A 6,621-nucleotide genomic window follows, 5' to 3' on the forward strand; every position below is an offset into this window, starting at 1 on the left:
GACATTGAAAAGGATGACAGAAGAAAAATTGGTGCCTTGGAGTTGTGATGTTGGGAGAAGAGTACTGAATATTCCATGGAGTGCCAAAGGAACAAATAGATGTCTTGAAGAAGATAGAGTCAAAGTCCTCCTTGGAGGCAAGGATTGCAAAGTTTCACTTCACATACTTTTGGCATGTTGCTAGTACAGAGTATTCCTTGGAAAGGAATGTCATGCTGGGAAAGGTGAAAATCAGCAGAAGAGCAGACCTTCAAGGAGATGGATTGACACAGTGATTGCAACAATGGGCTCAAGTGTGTAAAAAACAATGAAGATGACATAGGATAGGATAGGGTTCAGATCTGTTGTTCAAAGGATTCCGATGAGCTGCACTCAACTTGACAGCACATAACAACATCTTTCAAATGCCTGAAGCATTACATATGAACCTACCACCCTTCACTTGTACTATTTCACAGTTCACTATGGTAAAACCCTTAGCAAGTGGAAACCTCAACAACTGTCAAGTGGTAAGTTGGATGAATCATGAATACCCATCTTTTCCTTTGTTTTCTTAGTGTTAGTTGCATTAAGTCTAAATTGTCTGAGAAGCTAATGCTAAGACAGGACAAGATGTTCAAGAGATATATTAGGCCACAACTGTGAGGGGAAATTGAGAGTGCCGGTTGAGACTGGAAGAGCAATCAGATCATAATGCAGATGTCATCCCTATAAAGGATAGAAAGGAAGAAAGGAAGAAAGAGAGAGAGAGAGAGAGAGGAATAATCTTGAATTGCAGTACAATTTCTAAGAAATTTTAGGCAAGGCTACCACTGAGAAGTCTTCAAAGACGCACATTAGAAAAATCTATAGGTCACAGGCAACTCAACAGCACATACAGGAACATACTATATCGGTTGTTTTTTATTTAAGCCTCTTGTTTAGAGTCAGCAAGACCTGGAGAGGGCCTTAAAAGTTGATTGTTATTTTTCAGGAACTTTCTTCTAAGTGATACAGCATTCTTCTGTCAATATGCTGTACCGAGGTAACCTAGGTTTGTTGTGATGCTGAACCTTGTGCCATTGTGCCATGGTGGACAGTGTTTGGTGGAGCTCCCAGTGACAGACAGGTTTGGAAGGAAGAGTGGCATCCACTTCCTAAACAACATGCCTCTGGAAACTCTATGAACTTTGATAAATGATAATAGTTAATAGAAATGCTTCAGGCTTTTTGTTCATAGTGTCACTATGAGTCATGCTTGAATTGATGACAGTCAAGAACAACATATCTTGTAGAAATGAACCTTAACACTGAGAAGAGTGGGAATTCCCGAACACTTGGTTGTTCTTGTGCAAAATTTATAGACCAAGAATTTGTTGTCCAAACAGAACAAGGAAATATTGCATGGTTTAAAATCACAAAAGTTGTTCATCAGAGTTGTATCCTTTCTCCATATCTATTCAATCTTTACAGTGAACAAATCATTTGAGAAGAATTTTATGAAGAAGAATGTGGCATCGGGATTGCACAAACACTTATGAGCAACCTGCATTAGGCATATGACACAATCTTGCTTACTAAAAGTAAAGAGGATTTAGAAAACTTGCTGCAGAAGATCAAAGGAGCACTCAACTAACTATTCTTTTTCCTAGACATATCTGTTTGGTTTTTGGAAGTCCTTGGCACATTCAGTACTCTTCTCCCATGGCACAACTCAAATATATTCATTCTTTCATCATCCTTAATTACTGTCCAACTCTCAGATGCCCAGCAAGTGGTTCAAAAAATCATGACCTGAACCAAGCACACATTAATCTTCACACAGACATCATTCACCATTATTCCTCAATAACTTAGAGAGATACTTGACAGTAAACTTGCTTAATGCAATAAATCTCCTGATCTCCTGACAGCTGGTACCACAAGTGTTGATTGTGGATCCAAGTAAGATGAAATAATGGACAATTTCATTCTTTTCTCCATCTATTATTATGTTGCTTCTAAATGCAGTGATTTCTGTCTTCTTGATGTTGATACTTCCTCTGTCATCCTTAGTCATTGTCCAGTTCTCAGGTGCATAGAAAGAAACTGAGAAAACCATGGGTTAGATCAGGTGCACCTTAGTCTCTAGACCGACATTGTTACTCTTTAGTGCTCTGACAAGCTGCCTGACAGCAGACTTGCTTTTTAGCTTCCTGACTGCTGATGCCAAGAGATCTGAACAAGATGAAATTGTTAACATCTCAATCTTTTCTCCATCTATTGTGATATGCCTGGTGGAGAGGATCTTTGTTTTCTATTTTACTGTGTTTAAGAAATTTTACAGAAAGGTTGAGTTTTCATTGATTCATTGTTGCACATTTTCCTCCCTCTCCCTCCCCTAGTCCATTTTGCAGTGCACCTCTTGTTCCCAGATTGTTGTAATAGATCTTTGTCTTCTTGATGTTGAACATCAATCCATATTGAAGGCTGCCGTCCTTGGCTTTCTTCAGCAAACCCTTCAGCTTCTTCTCAGTTTCAGGGAGCAAGGTTGTGTCAGAGCTTCTAATTATATAGCTGAGATTAAGAATTTTTTTCTTAAAGGGTCAGGTGGTAGATATTCTAGATTTGAGAAATATAGAGTCACTGTCCTGATTCTTTTATTCATTTTTTATTGTTTTGCATACACTCATTCATGTATATTGTTATTTGTACATATAAAATGGTTATATTTTATATAACCATTGGTGTCATGTGACACCTCTTATTAACAGTAGTGTAGTGAGCCATACTGCAGCCATTTTATGCAAGTAGCCATTTTGTGCCAGGTTCAAATGTGCAGATGTTTGAAGGGGAGCAAAACCAGGTTTAATCGTTCCTTGTACCCCAAGGCCAAGCGGAAATGTGGATAATGGAATGTCCCTCCCTAAAGACTCTGTTCTGATGACCTTGCCTGCTGCTGATGAAAAGAGCTAGCAACCTTGCAGGTAGGTGGCTTGTATATCAGAACAAATGTATTGTCAGCCTTGAGTTGTTTTTCTGTTCACTGCTAAATGAGGATAAAAGAATCTGGTCGGAATAAACTTGGGGCTGTAGCACTTAGGCTGCATGCCTTTCCTAATCTTTAACTTGTGTATTATATTTCTTTAATCCACACTCCCCGTCATTCAAACCCTGTCCATTCTGATGGCAGTCTCCGTCACAGTAGACATCAAAGTGTCCCCTGTACAATGGGGCTCCCTGTTTCACTTGGCTGAGAGGAATACCAAATGAATAGCTCCTCTGACCACCACCCACAGGAGAACATGGGACCTAAGGGCAGGCAAGGTTTGGGTCTAGCAGAACCCTGTATTGGGTGCTTAGATGTGGATGTGGGGGCCTTGAGAATGGCCAGTCGAATGGGCAAGTATTCTTTACCATTACCATGGAGTTGACTCTCAGACATGGTAGGCAAGACTTTAAGGCTTATGAGGTGTCAGACAGCTTTATGGTGAGGTGTCACAATGTTCCTTGTGGATAACAGAGTCTTTATGACTAACGCTATGGTATCTTCCATTGCTTCCTATGTATCTGAAATTTGGACAAGCATAAGGAAATTTGAAGAAGAATCCATGTCTTTGAATTGTGGTATTGTGAATTCCTAAAAACCCGAACACATTTGATCTGGAGGAAGTGCAACTAGAGTACTTCTGAGAGGCTAGGATAGTGATACGTTATCCATACTTTGGTCAAGTTGTAAGGAAGACTGGTCCTTTATGCTGTTAAAAGTAGGCCAAGGAAAAAGAGGAAGACCCTCAAGAAATGGGTTGACACACTAACTACAACAATGGGTTTGAGCAGGATAGAAATTTTGTGGATGGTGCAGGATAGGTCAAAGTCCATATCTGTTGTTCCTAGGGTTGCTAGCAGTGTGTTTAAGTCAAGAACATACAGTAACAACAATCAGCCTTTAGTGTGTGTTACCCTAGCCTTCCCTCAATTTATCTGTTTACTAGTTTTTTTTATCCTCTACTTTTTTTCTCTCCTCCCACCCCACCTCTACTTTTAACCCTCCAAATCTATTGTGTGTAAATCTCTTTTTAGCTTTTTAGGAAAGTGGTTTGGTATCATGATACCATGATTTATCTTTTGTTTTTACCAATAATTATATAAAATATTTAAAGAAGAACTACAGAGACAGAAAAGATGAAGGGAAGAAACTTGTAACGTATTTAATAAGGCCAACTGATATTGGATACAGAAAAAAATTTATAAGAAAACTACAAATCAATATCCCTCTTAAACCTATATGAGAAAAAAAAATTCTCTCCACCCCACACCCCCTGTCCCAGCTCTTGGGATAAAACTGATGGACTGAAGCTGCTGACAGCAAAGACAGGAGGCAGAGGGGGCCAAGAGCCTCTCCATTTGCCTTGGTACATAAAGGGGATTGCATGCCCAGGCCCCTGCCAAGAATAGGAGGATTCACTTGGCTAGCCCAGTGTTTGCTTTCTCCCAAGTTCTGCAAAAGACCCCCACTCACTTAGTCAGGGAACTCCTACATGAAATAATGTAAAATAAAATTTTAGCAAGCAAATTAAAAATATAGTGAGAAAGTACTATACCATGATGGATTAATTTTAACATGTTAAACAAAGCCTTCATCCTTGGAATAAATTTCATCCTTGGAATAATTGGTTTAAAATTTGAAAATCAAGTCATGTTCTTTGCAAGGTGCACCTGATCTATATGGTGTTTTCATTTGCTTCCTATACTCTGAAAGTTGGACAGTTAAAGATGACAGAAGAAAGTTGGACAATTAAAGATGACAGAAGAATCGATGCCTTTGAGCTGTGGTGTTGAAGAAAAATATTATCAAAAGCTTGTCTTAGAGGAAGTGCATCCAGGGTGCTCCTTTGAGGCAAAGATGGAGGAACCAGTCCTTGGAGAAGAACATCATGCTGGGAAAGGTGAAGGGTCAGAAAAGAGAGAAAGACCTACAAGATGAATTGACACAGTGACTCTAACAATGGTCTCAAAAGATGGTGAGGATGGTGCAGGGCAGGGTAAGGTTCCACTTCATTGTTCATAGAGTCACTATGAGTTAGAATAGTCATTTCCACAGCATAGTTGTTTTTAGCTGCTGATAGTTATAGTGACTTCATGCACAACATAACAAACTCCTGATCCCTATGATCTGGATCAAACCATGCGATAAACAGAGTTTTCATTGACTTATTATCAGGTCATCTGAAAGGTCCAAACTCACCATGAGTTCCAAAAGGAACACTAACCAAGTATATATGTTGTATTTAAAATGCTTATTTCCGTGAAAGCTAGCTGAGGTTTAATGTAGCATCCGCACCAAAGAGAAGAGTAGGGTTATTTACCCATTCTCCCCTGGCCCACTGGGGGTAGTCATAGCAGTTTCAATGGCCTGAGGTCATTTTCCATTTTTTCCAGCACACCTTGTTTTAATATTATTACCCTCCTGGGACATAAAACCATATCTAGAAAGAAACACTATTTCTTAGAACACACAGACTTATTTTGCAGGGTCAGAAGGTCGGCAAAATAGAATTACTTTGACTTCAGTCAGCCTTATATTTCTAGTCTATTTTCATCTGAAAGCTCTCCTAAAATCTCTTCAGTACTGATAGGGTGGTACTGATAAGTTCAGAATTCTCTATGTATCAGCTACTGGAACACTAGTTATATAGTTATAAAACTGGCATCAGTTTTCTCCAGTAGTGTCCTTTCTTTAATCTGTTTATCAGAACAGGAGATGCTTCTCCTAGATTAGCTGTTATCTTTTTGATGTGGTTTTCCCCAATCTTATGTAAATTGTAATTTAATCTGCCTGTTTGCAGTGAAAGGGAGTATCTGGGTGTGAATTATTTTCTTTCACATATAGAAATTCTTTGATTTTATTAACAAGTTTATTGTTAAGTAAGTTGGTGTCTCTCCCTAGTTTAAAAACCTGGTGACCTCCCATCAAGGGAGGCCGTCTTTTAGGCCAACCCTCTGTCCTCCACAGACCTGTAATAAAGTGTTTATGGATGTTGCAATCCATAATCCATTGTCTTATTGGCAATTGACTACGAAAGAACCCCTTGCGTTCAGTAACAGTAGCAGAGCAACATGTAAGTTTTCAGTAAAATGGTGGCTTTGGATGAGTTCCTTGGACAGAACTCAATGCAGGTCTCCTTATTTTGAAGCACAGTCTCTCTGGAGACAGAATTCTTGATTGACAAATATTTGGTTTTGTTTTTTAACCCTTTTCAGTACATTGAGTATTTCACTACCTTCTATTGTTGATGAGAAGTTACTTGAATTGTGGTCCAACTGTCCTACCATGTGAATCATTTTTGCCCCACCCTCCCCTTCTGGGATACGATTCCACAGGTCCCTGAGACTTAGTGTTTTTCATTCTCTTTCTTCTCTTTGCTCTCTTGAATTGTGTAATTTATACTCATCTACAAGTTCACTGGTGGTTTTCTAGGATCCTTTAGATCTGCCCCTAAGATCATTTGATAACCTTTTGATTTCTACATTGTACTTTTAACAGTAGAAAATCCCATGTTTCTTTCTTATAAACCCCATTTCTCTGAGATTCTCCAGTAAATGTAATCTTGTTCTTTAGATCTTTGGAAAATGTCTTTTTTTTCTATTTTTAGTATTATT

This window comes from Elephantulus edwardii, unplaced genomic scaffold (assembly GCF_000299155.1).
Source record: "Elephantulus edwardii isolate Elephantulus edwardi_28Jun2011 unplaced genomic scaffold, EleEdw1.0 scaffold00097, whole genome shotgun sequence".
NCBI lineage: Eukaryota > Metazoa > Chordata > Mammalia > Macroscelidea > Macroscelididae > Elephantulus > Elephantulus edwardii.